We start from the raw sequence: 21,750 nt of genomic DNA on the forward strand, positions 1-21,750 counted from the left end.
TCGTTATTATTGTACAACTGAAACTGATATAACACTGTATGTTAATTATACTTCAATAAAAATTTTTAAAATAAAAATAAAAATTAAATGTAATTAGAAACACAAATCACACTATATTCCTAGATAGTTTTGTCATGTATTTGAGTCATGTTTGATCTTGAATTCATAGTTGTAAAACAGCGCTGTGTAAGTTCCAGATTTGTTCATTATCTAGTCAATCTGGTTAACAGATAAATTCTAAAATTTTCCACTGTGATTTGGCAAACATCTAAAATTTTCCAAAAGGATTTGTCAAACTTACTTATTTATATCTGCATAAATGACAACTTTGACTAATATGCTTCTATAATGCATTTAGGTCTGCCTCAGCCATTCAATTGCTGATTACTCAAATGTATCACTACCATCCCTTACCAAAGCTGGTCTATAGACTATGCTGTTTATATCGCATAGATGACACAAGAACAATGTAGGTCATAAAAATTCCTTCCAAACAGGAAATAGTAATTTTATATATTTCTGTAATTGTGCTTATCTCAATTTTCAAATTTAAGATGACTCAATAATAATCGAGTGTTCTTTCGTCTCATCTGAAAATCATTATAAACCAAATTTTTTTCAAACTTTTGAAGTTCTGAACATTACAACAAATCTGTAGCCAGTCTGCTTTTATAGGTCTAAAACTGGCTGTGGAGAGTGGGTTGCATTTCTGTCCCCCAGCCTCACTATTTTAAAGACAGATATCAAATATAGGTGTTACATTTGGTAACTACTATAACTACTGTAAATACAAAATGGATCCAGAAAAAGGTTTTTCAGTCTCACAGCATTATCGATATGTTTGGGAAGTTCTGATGCTTAAAATTACTCCTCATTTGAAAGCATTATTTCATCACTTGGCATGCCATTCACTTTGAAGTTCAAAGATTACAAGCAGATTTTGTCACAGATTTAATATGCATATATAGAACTCCTGCCAATTTTTTTTTTTTTTTCCCATAGGGCTTAATGGGTTTCAAAATTTTTGTTTCTCTTTTTCCCTTTGGTGCTTTTTTTTTTTTTTTTTTTTTTAACTTGAGCTGTCTGCCACTCTCAAGTACAGGGTTTTTCTAAATTCACAGCTATGAAAACAATACATGAAACAAGATGTGGTCATGAAAATTCATAGATCCTCCTACCTAGTTCCTCTGACCATCTCGTTCTTTCTCTCTCTTATCCCACCCAAACTGCCTCATCAGGAATTATCTTTTACAAAGGAAAAAAATATTTTAAAAATTACAGAACTCCCATATTATTTTCACAAAAAATTTCAGAGCTGAATAGATGTCAAGAAATATTTCTAAGTTCCTTCAGAACCTCCACTTCTTCTATTTGGGATTTCAGGGAAATGTTAAAACTGTTATTATTGAGAGAAGCAAGTCAATTCCTCCTCTTTTTCTCAGGAGGACAGAGATTTTAAGTTTGGATTCATTCACCTGACTGGACCCCTGTTACCAAGGTCAAAGTCCTTTCTCCAAGAACAGCTTCCCCAACTAACCCACACATGCCTCATGACCATAGAACATACTAAGTGTTCAACAAGTCATAAATGAATGAGAAGAAAAAGTGTGATGTTTTCTCACAGACTGTGGAGATACAGCACAAGCAATATAATGAAGGAGTTGACGGCCCTCTTCCTAAGATCAGAGCTTAGTTATGGAACCCCTGTCACATCTCTCTTTTAAATGCCCTCTTGTCTTCACTACTCAAATTGTGTAGCCTCATAAATTTTTGTCATATTCACCTTCCACCAAATTGCTTTAGGTCAGACTGGGTGGCATGATGCCTAAGTTCACAACTTTTCTCCAAGTTTCTTTCTATTACTTGTCTGTTTCCCCTGCAAGGAGATCAATTACCCATACTCTTGGTACACGAAATGGTTAGCCTGATTCCAGCCAAAATGAGACCAGAAGGATCACTGTATGTGGCACTCTGACCTTTACCGGTAATATTGGTTTCATACTCATTGCAATGGTGAATATGGGAAGGGCCAGGGGTTGTTCCCTCCTCTGGTCAGAAAGAAACAATGGTGCTATGTCCTGTCCAGCTGGGAATAATTCAAGAAATATAAAGTAATTATATGAGTATATAAATTTAGGAGCCATAGAAAAGAGTTGAGCCTATTTTAATAGTTGAAAATATTGCATTTTTAATATTAAAATAATACTCAAACTTTGAGAGGGGAAGGGGACACCATATTCAAAGCTGTGGCCTCTAGACCCTTTATCCTTCACTTTACATTAAATAATCTCTCTCACACACTTACCACTGCCAGGCCTCCTATATATCACCAATCACTACAGCATCAAGGTAGTGCAGTTAATCTGATTAGCTGATATTCAATTACCTGTGTTGGGGGGAAAAAAAAAAAAAAAAAAATATATATATATATATATATATATATATATATATACTTTCTCTTTCTGCCAGAGTCATTATTGATTAAATGGAGAAGGGTTAGAAGGAGCATCTATCAGCTCAGATTTTCAGGTTTCTCGAGCCAAGATTAAAGTAGAGTTTGGGCAAAAAGTTGATTCTTGCATTTATTCAAGTTGGTAGATTGAGCCCTCAAACAAATCACCAAGTTCAGGGAATTGCTTATTTGGGGAGAATCCCTTGCTATATTGTGAGGCAAGTTAGCCCTAAACCTAACAGTTGTACTCTCTGACCTGTAAATTGGTAGAGAAATATTAAGTATGGAGACATGAAAATTAGCTCAGCTCTTGGACTCTTGTCCTTAAAGAACATTAGTCTCCTTTAATAATAAAAGAAGGCAAGAAATAATTACTGCTATAATAGAATTGCAGAGTGATGTCCCCAAGAGATAAAATGGTTATCTTCTGAAAACTAAACTAAGAAAATTAAGTCATCGTTAAATGTTAGAGGACACATTCATTTTCTTGAGCAATACATAGGTGCAATTAGTCAGGCTTTTAGCATACATTATCTCAGCTAATGTTACCTAAATAACATTTTCATTTGCATTTTTAAACCTCTACTGTGTTCTAAGGGAACTCCTGATTTCCACCCTCAACAGTGAGTACCTTGTCTTCTACCGGTGATTGTCATTTTGGTAAACAACTTTAGCATTCATTAGCCATTTGTCTGAAATAAAATCTCAGAAGTCATCTTTGATTTCTCTCATCCAATCCATTACCAAGTCTTGTCGTTCCTATCTCAAAATATATCTCAATTTGTTTCCCTCATTCCATCTCTGGGACAACCAGACTAGTCTGGGCCACTGTCACCTCGCAGTTGGTCAATTACCATAGTCTTCCTATTTCACTCTCTCTACCTGACAGTCCATTCTTTGCACTGCTGCTTAAATGTAGACCAAATGATACTCTAGATTAATACCCATCTATCAATGGCTTCCCATGACCCTTAGACTAAAATTCCAGCTCCCTCGCATGGGTTACCCAATCCCTCAGAATTTGGCTTCTGCCTGCTTCTCTAATCTCTCAGTTTTCTCCACCTTGCTTACTTTGTGGCCTCCTTTCTGTTCTTCAAAAAATGTATATCAGTGTATTAGTTCCCTGAGGCTGCCATAACAAGTCACCACAAACTGGGTGGCTTACCACAACAGCAGTTTATTCTCTCACAGTTTTGGAGGCCAGGAACTCAAAATTAAGTTGTTGGCAGGGCCATTCTTTGTCCAAAGACTCTAGGAAAGAATCCTTCCTTGCCCTTTCCCAGCTTCTGATGGCTCTAGGTATTCCTTGGCTTATGGCAGCTTAACTCCAATCTCTGTCTCAGCCTTATCATGGCCTTCTCCTCTGTGGCTTTGTCTTCTCCTCTTCCATCTATAATTGGGACACTTTTCACTGGATTTAGGGCCTACCTTGTTAATCTAGGACAATCTCATCTCAAAATCTTTAACTTACTTACATCTGCAAAGACTCTTTTTTCCAAATAAGATCATATTCATAGGTTCTGGGGTATGGACATTCAACCCACTATACCAAGAGTTTTTCATCTTTAGGCCTTTGTAATTCTTGTTTGCTTTGCTTAGAGCATTCTCCTCTCAGAATTTTGACCCATCCTTCTGGTCTCATCTCAGAAATTATACACTGGCCTTATACAGTCCTTTCCTGGACATCCTACCAAAAGGGTCTCCTCTCATTACTTTTTTCCTCATCTCCCCGTTTATTCTCATCACAGCATTCATCTAAACCTGAGAGGTTTGTCCTTTTTACTTCCTTGTCACTGTCTATCTCCTGCATTCAAATGTATTCTACATGAAGGTATAGGAACCTCTCTTACTCACTGCTGAATCTTTGGCACCTAGCACAGTGTCCAGCATCTAACAGCTGCTCAGTGAATATTTATTGAATATATAAATACAGGCCTCACAACAACTTTGTGAAGTGGGATAAAATTAGCCATCTGAAGAACAGACTTGGGTAACTCAAAATCAATTCAAAATCTAATTAAGAGGACCAGGACACAATCTTAAAAACACATGACTGAGTTATTATTGATACAATAAAAGCTTATCTAGTCAGTTATACTGCGATCTCTCTAAAGGGAAAAAGTCCCCCTCCCCCCATTCAATAGAAAGAAGATAATCTGCTTAAAATCCAGAAAATCAGAAGCCCTAAAACAGGAAAACAGTGTATTTCCAGAATAATATAGATTGTTCTCTTAAGGATCACAATGAGTCAGGACTGGGTACCCAACTTGTGGGGCTCAGAGCAAAATGAAAATGCGGGGCCTCTTGTTAAAAGAGCAGGAAAACGGGCACCTGGGTGGCTCAGTCGTTAAGCGTCTGCCTTCGGCTCAGGTCATGATCCCAGGGTCCTGGGATTCGAGTCCCGCATCGGGCTCCCTGCTCGGCAGGAGGCCTGCTTCTCCCTCTCCCACTCCCCCTGCTTGTGTTCCTGCTCTCGCTATCTCTCTCTCTGTCAAATAAATAAAATAAAATCTTAAAAAAAAAAAAAAAGCGGGAAAATGTATCACTAAAGGTACTAAAAAATAAAGCTTTTCCTTTCTTCTGCAGTCTCTCTCGATTGTCATGATTTATTTTATTTTACTATTTATTGTGTATTTCATTCTTTTTTTAAAATTTTATTTTGAGAGAGACAGATCAGGGAGGAGGGGCAGAAGAAGAGAGAGAATCCCAAGCAGACTCCATGCTGAGTGCAGAGCCAGACGTGGGGCTCGATCTCACGACCCTGAGATCATGACCCAAGACAAAATCGAGTCAGACGCTTAACCGACTGAGCCACCCAGGTGCCCCATGTATTTCATTCTTACCAGGAAAGTGGAAACACAGCACAAAACTGATTCAACTGTTTTTATTTCACTTTTTAATACATGCAATTTTACCAATATTTTTCATCTTTGGCTTACCAATAAGTAGGAAAGCACTGAAAAGAAAAAACATTATAGGTTGCTCTAATTTTCTTTTTCCTTCTCTGTCCTCATTTTGAGCGTAAGTGGTTGGCTAATACAGGGAAGTAACATGAGTAAGAAAGAAGAGAGTTACTTGGTCATTTGTGTTTCTTAAAATACCACTGCCTTCTTTCTGCATTCTAAGAAAGTTCTGGTTATGGAAAGCATGGCCTCTTGGGCTGTCAACACCCTGCTTGCTCAGTACAAGTAACGAGCACTGAGTCTCTCTGAACTGCCACACACCTGGGGTCCACTGGATGCTGTGCTCATGGAGCATCTTGAATGTAGCATGAGAATGAAGTGACAGAACACAGCAGGGATACACATTGCATGTATCTCCTCTGTTCACAGACATGTTCCATTGTCCCATCAGATTCCACTTACAAAACACAAGTTCAAAGACAACATTATTAAGAATTCACTACCACAACAGCAGAGCATTAAACCAAGAAAGTGTCCCTTCTGAATGTGAGCCCTGTGCGACTGTACAGGTCACATGCCCTTGAAGTCAGTCCTGCAGTGAGTATTCTTGAATTCTGGGCATGGAAATAAATTCATCTGGCAATCATCTCAGTGACCTAAATCATCGAGAGGATACAACCAATCTCCCCTTCTCTACACCTACGTGCAATCTTACAATGATAACTTGTCATCCCATATAGACTTTTCTTCGAGTAGCAAAGAGTAATTCATTCATTCAAAAGTTAAATTTCTCACTGTAATTTAATATTCTCATTTTGGTGTTTCCATAAGATTATGGTGAAGTTAGTTAACAAAGAAAATAGCCAGAACCTAATCATCTCTAAAAACATCGCCAAAATCAAGTTTTCTGGACCAATAAAGATGAAGACTACAAAATGACCAAAGTTGAAGAATATGTCAAAAATTCAACAGTGCTGTGTATTTACATCCCAGCAACCACCCAAGATCTGTACCTCCATTATTTCACCTTGTACCCAAGAGAATCTTTCTCTTAAAATATATTACGTGGAATGTAAGTGTGCTATGAAGCACATTTTAAACCAAATGTTTAACTGATTTGTAAGCTACTGGATATATGGAATACAGAAAAAAATTATTCAACTATGATTTAGACTGCCAGAATTGTAGTTCCCAGATCTGCTTCATACTGGCTGAGTAACAATGGCAAGTTTTATAATTCCTCCAATGCTTTGAATTCCTCATCTGCAAAATGAGGATTTTAGCATAAATAATTCGGAATACCCCTTCCTGATTTAAAATTCTGATCCTCTAGTACCTGAAAAACAAACAAACAGAAAAGCATGTGTTCTTATCAGCGGAGCACCTAGGCTTGTGGATGCCTCCTGCACATCTTGTGGGTCCCAAATATGAGGCCACATCAATCAAATGAGGTGAAGAGTATTTCTGGAGGAAGGCGGGTAGAAGGGGGCTATTCATATGAGATCTGATTGGTAAATATGTATTGAAATCTGTGCCATGTTCTAAAAACTTTTTGGAAAACAAAGTATTTTTCTTGTTAAAAAAATAAAAACTAAAATCTTTAAGGTAGAAAATATACCCCAGTGGCTTTTCTGAAGGATGTTTGTGGAATTTTTTTAAAATTTTAGATGGGATTTTGAATGTATACTTTTCCCAAAAGTCTGTAGGACACTGTACGTTGGCTTCAATGATAGCTTGTCTGATGTTTCAGGCAAGAATGAGAAAAAGCTATATTGTTCCACCTCTCCAAATTTTGCCCAAGAGTTTTCTTTTTTAACGTTCAATTTCCCATGTTATGTCATCCCAAATCTGCATCATAAAAGGTAGCTTTCTTTTATATAGTTATTGCTAATCTATAGTAGATAGATTTGATATTGCCTCCCTTTGACACACAAAAACACATGCATAAGAGTCATAAAATTTGGGGCGCCTGGGTGGCTCAGTTGGTTAAGCGACTGCCTTCAGCTCAGGTCATGATTCTGGAGTTCCGGGATCGAGTCCCGCATCAGGCTCCCTGCTCGGCAGGGAGTCTGCTTCTCCCTCTGACCCTCCTCCCTCTCATGCTCTCTGTATCTCATTCTCTCTGTCTCAAATAAATAAATAAAATCTTTAAAAAAAAAAAAAGAGTCATAAAATTTGCCACTAGGATAGACTTGACTAGCTCTTCCTCTTACAATCAGTTGTGAATCATTAATAAATGACTTAACTTCTCTGAGCCTTAGCTTACTCATTTTTAAAAGAAATAAGACTGGATTAGATGACTCAGTTATTTGAGTCTATTCTATGGAATCTAACATTCTAAGAATCTATTGTTCCTAAGTTTGTATTTTCTATCATTTGGGTTTTTTTGATTAATGATTTAATCTTATATTATACTTAAGTTCTTATCATTATAAAAATATACTTGCATGATTTGCACATGGAGTCTAAGTAAAATATTATAATCCAAGTTTATACATATTCCAGAAAGTAATAAGATAATGCTTATACAAACAGGATTTCATTTCTAAGATAACAAGTCAATAGTATTTATTGAGTGCTTGACATTAAGGTATTTATATATTTTTAATATCCAAAATACATTGTGACGTGGATACAGTTATTTTTTATTGTACAGGTGAGAAAACTGAGGCCTAGGTTACTTACCTAAGGGCACAAAGCCAATCACTGGTGGAGCCAGGATTCCAAGACCACCCCTCTGTCTCCATAGGCCATCCTTGTAATCAAGTCTGGATTATGCCTCCTGTATCTACCTATGACAGCCAACAACACCAAATGAATAAAATGACTTTCTAATCAAGGTCAAACAAAATCAATGCAAGGATACAGATTTTCAGCATGCAGGGGAAAGTTTTATACAGTTGGCCCTTGAACAACATAGGTTTGAACTGCACAGATCCACATATATGTGGATTTTTTTGATAAATATAGTAGAGTACTATAAATGAATCTTCTCTTATGATTTTCATAATAACATTTTTTTCTCTAGCTTACTTTATTGTAAGAATACAGTATGTAACACATATAGCATACAAATATGGGTTAATCGACTGTTTATATTAATCAGTAAGTCTTCTGGTTAACAGTTGGCTATTAGTAGCTAACTTTTGGGGAGTCTGAAGTTATATGCAGATTTTTGACTACATGGGGGTCAGTGACCCTCACACCCACACTGTTCAAGAGTCAATTGTAATTTTTAAAGCCTTCAATAAGCATTGTTTTTCATTTTTAAGAAAAGGAAGAAATAACCACAATTAAAGCAAGCTGAAATTAAAGCATTTGAAATTCGAATCATATGAGAAGAGTGGATTATGAAGCTTAGTTGTTTCTTTTTTTTTATTTCCTGCTTTCAAATTAATCTGGAAATATGTAACTAGGTTCAGTAGCCAATTTACTATCCATATAATCAAGAGAGGAGGAAAAGTGAGGAAATAAAGAGAAATAACTCATGAAATATTCTCTAAATAAAGTATATCATATCTTCTTTTTACCACTTGTAACTAGACAAAAGAAAGCTATATTTGAAATAAAGGGCTTTTTGGCTAATGTTCAAGATACATTAAAATAAAATGTCCCCAATTTAAAAAATCGTATGAAATTTGATTGCCTATAACAGCCTTTTTATGGGAAAAATAATAATACTCTGTAGCTTAGGAGCAATAGTGTGAAATATATCTGTAAACCATTAAGAAGCCTTTTGTTACAAAACTCCGAAATGCTGATGCAGTCCTGGAATCAGCAAATACATCATTTTATTGCAGATATTCAAGGCCCATAGCAATTCAACAGAAAATTAATTAGTATCACCTCACCATAAATCTCAACAGTATTAGCTAAAATGCCAATTTTGTAATCACTTCTCATTAAAGCCAAAAATACTAATTAAAATTGATTTTTCCCTGTGCTTTGGTAAACGGCTGCCAGTTAATGGCTTTCAGTTGTAATGCAGACTTTTACTTAAATTAATTTTGTATGTTGTCTCCTTCCTCTTTATAAAGATAACAAAGTGTGAAAGGATAGGGGATGTGGGTGCAGGAAAGGACCGTTCACATGCAGGAAGAACAGTCACACATAAAGAATTCTGAGGCTTCTGTTAATACTAGTATGGCCACTCTCCTTAATAAGCTGTTTTTGAATACATTATTTCATGAGCGAAAGTTAATAAATCCTTTAACAAATAGATGATTAGAATTTATTCTTACAAGTCATTTGAATGATTAAATAACATGTTTCTTGTTAAAGAATTTTTTGAGTAAAGTCATAACCTTATTTGTGTGACATGACCCATTTGTAAAACACAAGCCCATGAACTTGGCCCATATTCTGAGGATCATTCAGAACCAATCAAGATTAATTTAAGTCTCAACAAATATTAAATGGAAGGTGATAACTATATAAATGTCAAATTCCTTTCATTAGAGCTAACTAGAAAAACAACAAACCATAAATCTCAAAGGGTAATCCACAACAGCTTGAATTGTTCTTTCAACTTTTTAATTAATAAGAAATATTGATATGGTGCTAAAGTTGAGTTTTGGTGCTGTCAGGGTAAGACAGATGAGGCTGAGTTGGAGTTTTCTAGTAAGTAATAAGAGATAGTGAGTCACGTATAGTCAGGTTCTCTAAGGAGCCAAAAATTAGAACCAGAAGCCACATGGGCAAAATCAAATTCAGAGTTCTAGAGTTCCATGAATGCAGAATGAAAAGTTAGTTAATATTTCCGGATTTAGACCAAGCATATGAGAAAAGACACAACGGAGATCCCAAATAAGGCCAGGTTCAAGATTCTAAGGGCTAATAAGCACAGATAACAATCCATTTTAATTAGTATTTTTGGCTTTAATAAAAAAGATTACAAAATTAAGATTAAACCTTAAAATCTTAGATTAAATTCTAAGACTCCTGAGAGGTAGGAAGGGGCAGGGAGCAGAATCTACACATGGTGTCTAGATTCAGAGATCTGCATGGCACCTCTGTCATTTTTATAAGACTCTCTGACCTTGAGACATTTACTCTTTACCCCCAACCTCACTCCAAACTATTACAACCCTATTCTATTCTGATACAAAATTAAAATTTCTTCTTAAGACCTAAGGAAGATAGCAATCTTAATAAACAAATCTACTCTAAGATTTAATAAATAGTAGTTGTAAATCTCTCAGGTTTATTTGCAGGGTGTTAACACAAAGGAATTATTTAGTACACCCTTGACATTAGGGCAGCATAAATCCTGACTATTACAAGTCTCCCAAATCAGGATTATCACTATAGCAAATAGCATTATTCCCAAAATGGGATAAAATATTTCAGTTTGGACCATGAGTTCATAAAAAGAAAGTCATTTTGGGTTTCCCATAGACTTGTCTAGGTTATTTCTTTACGATCCCTTTATCAGAGTAGATTTTGCTTACATAGCTAAGGTTATATTTTAGATACTGATTTCTTTTTAAAATGTTTTTTAAAGATTTTATTTATTTATTTGAGAGAGTGAAAGCGATCACAGAGGGAGAGGGCTCACAGAGGCAGAGGGAGAAGCAGACTCGCCGCTGAGCGGAGAGCCCGATGTGGGGCTCGATCCCGGGACCCTGAGATCATGACCTGTGCCAAAGGCAGACACTTACCTGACTGAGCCACCCCGGCGCCCCTTTAGATACTGATTTCTAACCATCACTAACAAAATATTCAAAAGTTCTACATATCAAGAAGAGGCCATTTATAATTGATGTTTGCCACTAGATTATTTGTCAGACATCCCTAATATCAAAAATCACCCAAATCTTGTATCATTAGGTCATTTTACATTCACTTTAAAGATACAGAAAACTAGCCAGAAAATATTCAGTGGCCATTAAGTTGTTCTATGCAGCTCTACTCTGAAGTGCGTGTTTGGCAATTTTCCAAGTAGTGTTCCAATAGCATAAGGAAGTTAGTGACTATTGGCAGGTATTTTGCTAGTTACTTGAAGTGGTCATCAAACATAGAAAGAGATTCTGTTAAACTGGGTTTGAGTATTGTAACATAAGAAACACTCATCCTTGATCCATAATGAGGAGAAAGAAGTCAATCAATAAAAACAGATCAGAAATGTCAGAGAATTAGTAGATAAGGACATTAGAGCATGCACATAACTATATTTCATATACTCAAGAAGGTAGAGGTAAGAGTCAGCATTTTAAGTAGATATGAAAGATTTTTTTAGAAGACCAAATTGAATTTCTGAGATAAAAAAATTCAATGTTTGAGATTAAAAAAAATTAAACTGAATGAAATTAATAGCAGATTCTTCCTCCGGAGAACATGGACTAATTTAAAATCTTAAAAGCATCCAGAAGGAAAAAAAATGCATTATATACAGAGAAACAAAGATAAGAATGATGGTAGATTTCTCACCAAAAGCAATGCAAGTGGAACAACATCTTTAAAACATAAAAAGAAGAACTCTGTCAATCTAGAATTCTGTAACAAGGAAAAGTACCTTCTAAAACAAAGTCCTTCAGGAGGAAGGAAAATGATACTAAATGAAAAAAAATGGGTCTACATATGAAAATAAAAAACACAGAAAACAGTAAACATGTGGACAAATATATAGGGTAATTTAAAGAAAAGCAATTTTTTTTTCAGCCCTCTGCTAGTGAGATCTCACTTTTTGTAATATTGCAAAGTCCAAACTTAAGGTTTTCCCCTCTCCATCTCAATATAGGGGTTGGGCAAAAAGAAGTTTGTCTTGAGATGACTGTTTCTTTCATCTGAAATACAGCAACTAGGTCTCCCTGAATTGCCTGAACAGTGAGCCAGCTGATATCATCATCCTCCCCTTCTCTAGCCAAAGAAACTATACCTAAATTTCAATTCCCATGTTACCAGTGGCTTTCTTCCCCCTCGAGACAGGACTTCAACTTCCTCTGGAGTCCCCAAAGTACCGAGCTATTAAGCTGTAAGGTTTCAGCGGGCTTCTAAATCCAGACTTCCTGGTGACCCAGCAGTGTGTCTGCATGCTCAGCAAGAGTGATGCTCTCAAAATTGCCCTAAAAGAAGGCAGAGTGACAGGAAAATGGAGACCCTCCATGTTAACACATATCTATTGTTTCTATTAGTTCACCTAGGCGCTGGTGTTACCTCCCGGGGATAAAGAGAACACAGGTACCACATGCCTCTACCCTACTTACTGGTCCTTGATTGGTAGGCATCCTCTAGTAAAGTCACAGTAAACTGTGTGACATTGTGGAAGTCTTCCCAAGCAAACCCTGATACATGAAGAGTGGTGGTGACCACGATGGGTCTTAACTTGTACCATACCCACCACTTCTTTTATACCCAAGATGATTTACACCGATGACATAATCACCACTCATTTTAGGTCACCTGTGGCACAAAAAGGAGAGCTTCCTATGTGTTCTAACATCGATCTTTCAAAGTGTCAAGCTGGCAAAGTGTTCTTGACATATCTAAGAAATAAAGTCTAAAAAAGCATTTTATGCTATCCTAACATTATCATCATTATAAATTACAGGAATAATCTCTTAAGGATAGAATATCCTCAGCCTAACTGTACTGTACTTTCCTAGTGACAGGTTTAAAATGTGTGCATTCCCAGAAGGAAGCATTCCCAGAAGAAAGCCAATCACAGAAATAAAACAATGGGCAGGCTTGCTGAGTCATTGGATGAGTCAAAATAGGGGTTCTTAATTCAATTTCATAGACCTTATAGTTAGTGGAAATTTCTCTCTGATTCTGAAACTAGGTTGACTCTCAAACTTATTTTAAGGTGTTACGAGTTTTCTTCTTTGTTTCTGTGCTTTATAGACAATTTTGTGAGAATACAGGAGATAATATACAAATAGACCTTAAGCTATACACTATTTTATGTTTGTTTGGTTGCTTTAAGTAGGTTCCACACCAAGCATGGAGCCCAACACGGGGCTTGAACTCATGACCCTGAGATCAAGACCTGAGTTGAGATCAAGAATTGGTGGCCTACCAGTGATGGGTATTAAGGAGGGCATGTATTGCATGGAGCACTGGATGTCATACATAAACAATGAATCACGGAACACTACATCAAAAACTAATGATGTAATGTATGGTGACTAACATAACATAATTAAATAAAAGAAAAGAATTGGTGGCTTAACAATTGAGCCACCCAGGCACCCCATTATACGCTATTTTAAATGAGAGGTCTCTGAACTAACTTTGTATGTATGGGTCTTAATTCTCTTCTTTTATCTTGAGTTCTTCCCTAGGATATTCTCAAGGTCCCTCATGTAAATATATTCCTGATGGCTCTGTCTCACCAGTTGTTTATAATGGAGAGTTATGTTAGAAAACTTTAATAACTGCAAAATAAAAATGGATTAGCACTCCCATATTTCCCTGCTGGGAGTGAACAACTGTGTTTTAGTTTTTAGTTTTAATAATGCTCCAAGTCACAGGGATTTGGTCATGGTAGTCAGAGGTTATAAGGCTGCTATCTAGCGGCATCTTACCAAAAATGAATCTTCTCATTGATTTTTAAGTTAAAGTTGTGAAATTCTCTTATCACAGGATGCTACAGGAGGAATCAATTCTTGATATCACCTGAAGAAAACAAGAAAGTGATGGCAGAGAGTAACAGGTAGACAAGATGAGGTACACATGTGAAAAATGGTGTTTTTCAAATCATGAATATTAACCAGTCAGCAGACCATGAAGTCAATTAGTTGGTCATAATCAGAATTTTTAAAAATAAAATAGGATAGAATAGGAAGAATAAAGAAATCAACCTACTTTGCATATAGTAAGAGTATGATTGTGTTTGCATGAGCTATGTGTACTGGATCAATCTAATATTTATTTCTTTTGGTGGGTGATTATTAAAAGCCAATTCCCTAAAATAGGATTCCAGGTTGGTTGTTTGGGGTTTTTTTTCTGCTTCTACCTTGAACACTGACATAGTTACAAAAATTGGATCATTTTACATATAGTTCTCTAATCTCTAAAAAAAATATTTCCTAAAAGACAATTTACATCAACCTAATTTACTATTTTCAGTGGCTGTATATTACTTCCTAGAATGAGTATACCATAATTTAACTGTTCACTTATTTGAGTAGTTTGATTTTTTTCCAGTTTTGTTATTAACAGTCCTGTCAAAAAAAATCCTGAAATATACATGCCCTTAACTACTGTGATTTTATTTCTGTAGACTAGATCCCCATAAGTGGGAGTGGTCTTAATAGGGTTTACAAACTGACTTCTGAAGTCATTCTATAACATCTTTATATCTTGTTTTAGACTTGTTTTACTTTTGGCTTTAAGTTTATGAATCTTTGCTGAAATTATTTATTACCTATTCTTCAGAATCTGGGTGTATGGGTGTGCCAGTCTTCATTCTTGACTACAAACAAAAGAAACCAGTTTGGATAGCAAATGAACAAATACCCAATTGAAAAGTACATCAGTCACTAACACAATTGAGAGAAAACTGGAATATGAGACTCAGAACAAGGGAAGAATGCATCCAAGTCTCACCATGGGTACAGTTTTATGAGAAGTCATCTGATGCCACAGTAACCACCAGAGTTGGATATTCAACACCGAAGCCTTAAAACTCTTTAACTATGAGTCTATGTCCCTCCCTAAAGATTTCAAAGCCAAAACAGAGAAGCCACTTGGATGAGCCTAGGACCCAAGCCACATCACTAGCTTCTAGGGATCAGTTAAGAGGATTCTGTGTCCCATTCAGTTCTCCATAAAGTAAGCAGCTAGTGCCTCCTAACCATTGTCTCATGCCTTTCAAAGGTTTTAGAGTTCACAACTTTCATTACCCAGGATCCATTTATAAACTCCTTTTCATATTTATCATTCCAAAACAAAAATTTTAATGACACAATACAACTTTTCCTGACAAGTCACAAAAGGGTTCCCCTCCTCCTAAAGACTCAACTTACTTCATCTTGATTATAATTACCCTCCCTATGTTTTTTTACTATTTTAACTGGATGTTTTACAACCAGTGAGCTAAACTGTAAATTTCACTACAGGTAACTACAGGTTAACTTCCTATAAATTAGAATAGGAAATGGGGCATCTGGGTGGCTTAGTCAGTAAAGCACCCACTCTTGATTTTTGGCTCAGGTCATGATATCAGGGTCCTGGGACTGAGCCCCGTGTGGGGCTCCCCACTAGTGGGGAGTCTGCTTGAGATTCTCTCCCTCTGCCCCTCCCCTGCTCACGTGCGTGTTCACATGCTTTCTCTAATAAATAAAGTTTTTTTTTTTAATTAGAATAGGAACCTCCACAGTTCCTCAAAAAATTAAAAATAGAGCTACCCTATGACCCAACAATTGCACTACTGGGTATTTACCCCAAACACAGATGTAGTGAAAAGAAGGGCCATCTGCACCCCAATGTTCATAGCAGCAATGTCCACAATAGCCAAACTGTGGAAAGAGCTGAGATGCCCTTCAACAGACAAATGGATAAAGAAGATGTGGTTCATATATACAATGGAATATTACTTGGCCATAGGAAAGGATGAATACCCACTATTTGCAACAACATGGATGGACCTGGAGGAGATTATGCTAAGTGAAATAAGTCAAGCAGAGAAAGTCAATTATCATATGGTTTCACTTATTTGTGGAACATAAGGAATAGTATGGAGGACATTAGGAGAAGGAAGGGAAAAATGAAGGGGGGGAATCAGAGGGGGAGACAAACCATGAAAGACTCCGGACTCCAAGAAACAAACTGAGGGTTTTAGAGGGGAGGGAGGTGGGGGGATGTGTTAGCCCAGTGATGGGTATTAAGGAGAGCACGTATTGCATGGAGCACTGGGTGTTATATGCAAACAGTGAATCATGGAACACTACATCAAAAACTAATGATGTAATGTATGGTGACTAATATAACATAATTAAATAAAATTTAAAAAAACAGAATAGGAAAAGAACATAACCAAAAAAAAAAAAATGGAAAACTAATTCAACTGACTAAAAATATTCACAACACAGTGAAGAAGAAACTATAGGCACAGACTTCAGTCTTCAGTTCTGAAACTGGTGAGAGATGTGGTTGTAACCGGGGTTTATGATTTCTTTCCTCCACTAGGCACTATATATTCCTTTGCCTTAAAATAGTACCTCTGCTAATCAAGATTCTTCACTTACTGAGATATCTCAAACTTTGATTACTAAAGGTTGAGAACATTTATTTATCATCTCTGCTGCGGTAAATACTCCCAGCGTCAGAACCTTATGGAACAATTATTTCTCCACCAAGTTACATTAAGTTGCAAGTCCACTATGGGTTGGCTCCAGGCTGCACATCTGCCCTGTGGCTCTTCAATTCTTGGACCCAGGCTGAAGGAGTGATGCATTCACTCTTCTCTCTCCTCAGCCCACCAAAGCTTCCCTCCCCAGTCTCCAGTTAGACGTTCACCCTTGTCTCTCAAATGAAATGGTTCTGATTAAGCAGGGACAGGGCTAGGCTCAGGTGAGTGAGGTCCTTACATTGGATATAAAATTTAAGGGACAGCAAAAATTAATTAATCAAGATAAATAATTTTCACACGGGTATTTTAAAAATCTAAATTAATGCAAAAAGTCACAATGAACTTATCAAATGTTTAAATAAAGACAGGCTCAAAAAAAAGGGGGGGGCTCAATATTGATGTTTCCTTTTGCCTCAGACTCTGATATGACTTAGCACAGTACTGTTACCAATTCTGTCCATATTTAAACTGTTGATATTGTGTTGATTTTGGATTTTTTTTTGCATTAATTTGTATTTTTTTAACATCACATTAAGATATCATTTAATTGCATTAAAATACTGAGATTTTTGGCACCAATGCAAGTACCTCACTTGCCTTACCCTAGTCCTGGCTCTGTTATTAAGATCACCAGTGACAGGTATATTGTTAAAACCACTGACTCAATTCTCAGGTCTCATTTCGTTTGTCCTGTGAGCAGCATTTGACATCGATGGCCACCATCTTCCTTAAACACATTCTACACATAGCTTCCAGGACATGACTCTTACAGATCTTCCCCCAGCTCCTTGTGTACTCCTTCTCAGAGTCCTTTGCTGGTTCCTCCACATAGAGCATTCTCTTCATATTGGAGGGCCCAGATTTCTATTCTCAGAGCTCTTCTCTTCATTTTCTTCACTCACTCCCTAAGTTATCTAATTGAGTTCCATGGCTTTAAAAACAACTTTTAATTTAAAAATTCAGTTTACATATGGTCTTAGTCCATTTGGACTGCTATAACAAACTGCCATAGACTTGGTGGTTGATAAACAATAGACATTTATTTCTAACAGTATGAAGGCTGGGAAGTCCAAGATCAGGGTGCCAGCATGGTGGGGTTCTGGTGAAAGCCCTCAACCAGATTGCAGATTGCTGATTTTTTGCTCTGTCCTCACAGGGCTGAAGGGGCTAAGTAAGGAGCCCTGTGGGGTCTCTTTTATAAGAGCACTAATCTTATCCATGAGGGTGTCTACCCTCATCACCTAAGCACCTCCCTGAGGCCCCATCTTCTAAACCTATCATGTTAGAGGTTAGGATTTCAAATTCACACATCCAACTGCCTTGTGGTCTCTTGTTCCCCAGTCTGCTCTCTCTGAGATTCATTCCCTGCCTTCCCCGGTTTCCTTACATTCTGACTTCCAGACCATTTCAGCCAGTGGAAAGCACTGGCAGAAGCTTGGAGGGCAGGAGTAAAATAAAAGCCAGATTATCTCTACCACCTCACTCTGTTTCCTATGGGATCTCAAGCTGCAAGTGCTTCTCCTTTGCCTCTTCTCCAGCTGCATCGCCCCCCCCAATCCATTGGGATATCCCATCTTGGCTCTATATCCGTGATGGCTCCAATTTTTAACTCTTGACATTCTAACTTATTTTGTGGTTCCTCTAGCGCAAAGAGTGGTAGCCATTTTCTGCTGTGGCTAACTTCAGATCGAAAACTTTGATTCTTCTCTTTCTCTTATACCAGAAATTCAATCCATTAACAAAATTATCTAGCTCTACTTTAAAAACACATCCAGAGTGTAATTAGTTCTCACTCTCTCCCACTACTACCAACCTGTTTCAAGACACCATCAGGTCTCTTTTTAATCACCTCAATGTTAGTCTTCTAACTATATCCTCTTTTCTACCTAGTGTATTAATTACACGTTAACCTCAATGATCTTTTAAAAATATAATTTAGATTACATCACACACTTCTGCACAAAATCATCCATCCATTTCTCAATTCACTCAAGGATGGACTACAGTGACCTTTATGATCTGCTGCCTCTGTCCCTACCCCCACCTCACTCACTGTGCCTCTGCTATACTGACTTACAGTCTTTGCATTTCTTCTTCCCTATGTTTGGAAACTTCTTCTCCCAAATATTTTCACGTTGTGCTCCCTCTCTTCCATCAAGTCTCTATTGGTATAGTTCAACCTAACCCCCATACTAAGTTACAATGTCCCATCCTCTGACTTCCCCTATTTTCCTCAACTGTATTTTATTTTTCTGCATAGTATTCATCAGGATTTGTTATGTGATGTACTTACATGCTTATGTGTTTAATATCAGTCTCTCCCCTCTATGATGTTAACTCATGAGGAACTGGTTCTTTTTTTCACTGCTATATTTTTAGCACCTAGAAAGGTGAATGACACAAAATAAGCACTCAAGAGCCACTTCTGAATAAATGAATGAGTGAATGACATGAACATGTCATATCACCACATTTAAGATACATGCTTTCTAGTTCCTATCAGTACAATGTAATCAATATAGTGAAACCACATGCTGATGGAATCTTGGGTCAAATTTTGGAGTTGCAATAATACCTTTTTAAAGTCCTCGTATCTTCTGCTCAGTGGAATAAAAAAGAAGAAGAAAAAATCATTTTTCAGATAAATAATTGCATACCAGGTGTTAGGGCATGTTGATGGGCTCCAGCAAGAAAATCACATTTGAGGCAGCAGCTGTAATTGAAGTAACCACCTGTCATCTTCTAGAACTCATCTGTCTTCAGCGCCAGCCATATTGGAAAGAAAAATGAGGACGGGGTAGGAATCAACGGCCCACATCTTTCAAATATTTGATTGTGGCACTAATCTCTGCTTTTCTTCAGTGAGGCAGTATTGCTTGGGTCAAGACACTATGCATCAGCTGACTCTCCATAAGCCCCTATTCTGGTTGGTAGTTTACAGTAGCACTGGGAATCTCCAGAAATTAGTGTCTACTCACAGACGGTGTCACCTAATCATAAAAATGGCACAGCTGTGATGACAAGTAAAAACAGGACAATTCAGAGAATCCTAGAAGGAAGATTCACAGTGTGTGTTTGGTTTTCCTCATAGGTAGTTTAAACTCTCTTCATTCATAGATACTGGGTTGTCAGATTGATTCAGCTGATAATCAGGGACAGGGCTGTACATTATCTATTAATGTAATTCATCAGGACTCAGCTCAAATCAAGCCGGGTATTAGTGGACTGCCAATTATTTTAAACCGCCCCCCCCCACCTTATACAGGAGGCAGGTAAGCCATTCTGATACTACACTAACTCTGTTGCCCATTTTGTCTGTGGCAGTAAAGGGCTGCTCGCTCACCTCTACTTCCCCAGGATCCAACCATTCCTACGGCAATCAAGGAAATAGTTTCACCTCCAGCATCTCACAGTGTGCCCAACCTACAGAGAACCTCTAAAGCCCCTTTCCAAGGTATTGACATTACTCTCACAAATTTATTTTTCAAGGTCTTGGCAAATAAAGTATATCTTGAGTACCACTAGGTTATATTAAATAAATTCACTCCATCATTTCAGTCCCCTGATGTCTTTGAACTTCTCCATTATTCCCAAGGAATTTATGGCACCTTTCTTTCATCAAATATGGGCCACCATTTAGTATAGGCTTCAATCAGCTGACCAAGCAAACAATTAAAACCATTCTCAGAGTAGAAATGAGGGAAGTTGTCTTAGTAAGGAATCTCCCATAGGTTAAGGACTTATGGCATCTTCAAGCCAAAAGAGAACAACTTTTTCAGAAAGGGGAGAAGAGGTTTGCACTAGTTGGCATGAAATGTATACAACAATTGGCACTTTAAGCTTTCCAAGTGCTTCAAAACCTCCTAGATATTGCCATCCTAATACTCAGTTTCCAGACTTTCATGTAAGAGATATGGTGGACCAGAAATCCAACTGATATGTTAATTTAGTAACTATTTGGTTCTTGACTAACTCAGCCCTATGGCTGCAAAAAATTAGCAGATCTTGGCAAGGTCATATAACATCCATTCCTTGAGCTAAGAATCTAGGCACTTAAACCTGTCATTCTCCTTCTCTGATCTGTTCAGTACTGTTGAAAGAAGTCACCTCACCTCATAATTCTGGACTTCTTCATACCTCTCATATTCATTTAAGGCAACAGACATTAGATTCCCCAAAGTTGTGACTTCAAAAGGTATTTTATTATAATTGACCACAGCTAAAAATTTAAGTAACTGTTTCACTACTGCATACAATGAATTTCCATACTCCTTTTCCAGAGTCTTAAGATGTTTACTGCCTTCAGCCCCTACTGTATAAGATTCTACCTGTTTTCATCCTAGTAACAATTTCTGTATTCTTGGTTGTAAGTAATAGAAACCTACCGTGGGTATTTAAACAGAAAGGGATTTTCTGCAAAGTACTATATTAGTTATATATTAGTGTACACCAGATTATCCAAGAATTAGCAACTGAAAACAACATAAGGTGCCATTATGAAGAATAACAGGAGAGGTAGCAAATTTACTCGAAGTGTCCAAAAAATTCCCTACACACAGATGACATTTAAGTTAAGACCGGATATCTTCCTTTTTTTTTTTTTTAAATTGATATGGAATAGAGGAACTGAAATGACTTTGGGGGGGTCACAGAAAGGTACAGAAATGAAAATCAAGCAAAGAAAGAACAAGTGATTAATGTTAAAAGGCATCACACTTTACCTAGGTCTTTGCTTCCTACTGCTCATTTCAGGATGAAAATTCTCATTACCTAAGTTTACCAAACTTTAAGGAAGTTCACATGTGATTCTTCTGTGTAACTTACTAAGCAATATTAAAATCACTAACAATAATAACTTGTACTCTGCTTTCTTTCAATGATTCCCAAATCTATAATTAGAATTATTTAGGTTTGTGCCAATTTAATTTATTAAAGCCAGTTTAATAATTGCTATAAGAAAACTGATGAAAAGCTATGTTATTTCTGGAAAGGAATTTTTAAAGATATTACTTGCTTTGTTCTTGAGTTTCCTTCATTGAAACAGGAAAAAAAAAATGGCAAATTTTGTGAGACATGATTTTAAACCTCATGCACTTCAAAAA

General features: G+C 36.9%; 1 protein-coding gene across 5 annotated transcripts in view; it reads right to left on the reverse strand.

Annotated features, from left to right (window-relative positions):
- The window catches only part of CHODL (chondrolectin), a 296,447-nt gene that overhangs the window by 187,781 nt on the left and 86,916 nt on the right, over positions 1-21,750 (reverse strand). For 3 of the 5 annotated variants that reach the window (XM_064579987.1, XM_064580003.1, XM_045902637.3), the window contains one exon: positions 8,041-8,147. The gene's annotated coding sequence lies outside the window, so the exon portion shown is untranslated. Of the gene's footprint in view, positions 1-2,305; positions 2,387-8,040; positions 8,148-18,941; positions 21,335-21,750 lie in introns of those variants that run through there. The other 2 variants (XM_064579995.1, XM_045902636.3) reach the window with 2 other exon arrangements.

This window comes from Mirounga angustirostris, unplaced genomic scaffold (genome assembly GCF_029215605.1).
Source record: "Mirounga angustirostris isolate CCGP_5_RB_7025 unplaced genomic scaffold, mMirAng1.0.hap1 SCAF_1, whole genome shotgun sequence".
NCBI classification, from domain to species: Eukaryota; Metazoa; Chordata; class Mammalia; order Carnivora; family Phocidae; genus Mirounga; species Mirounga angustirostris.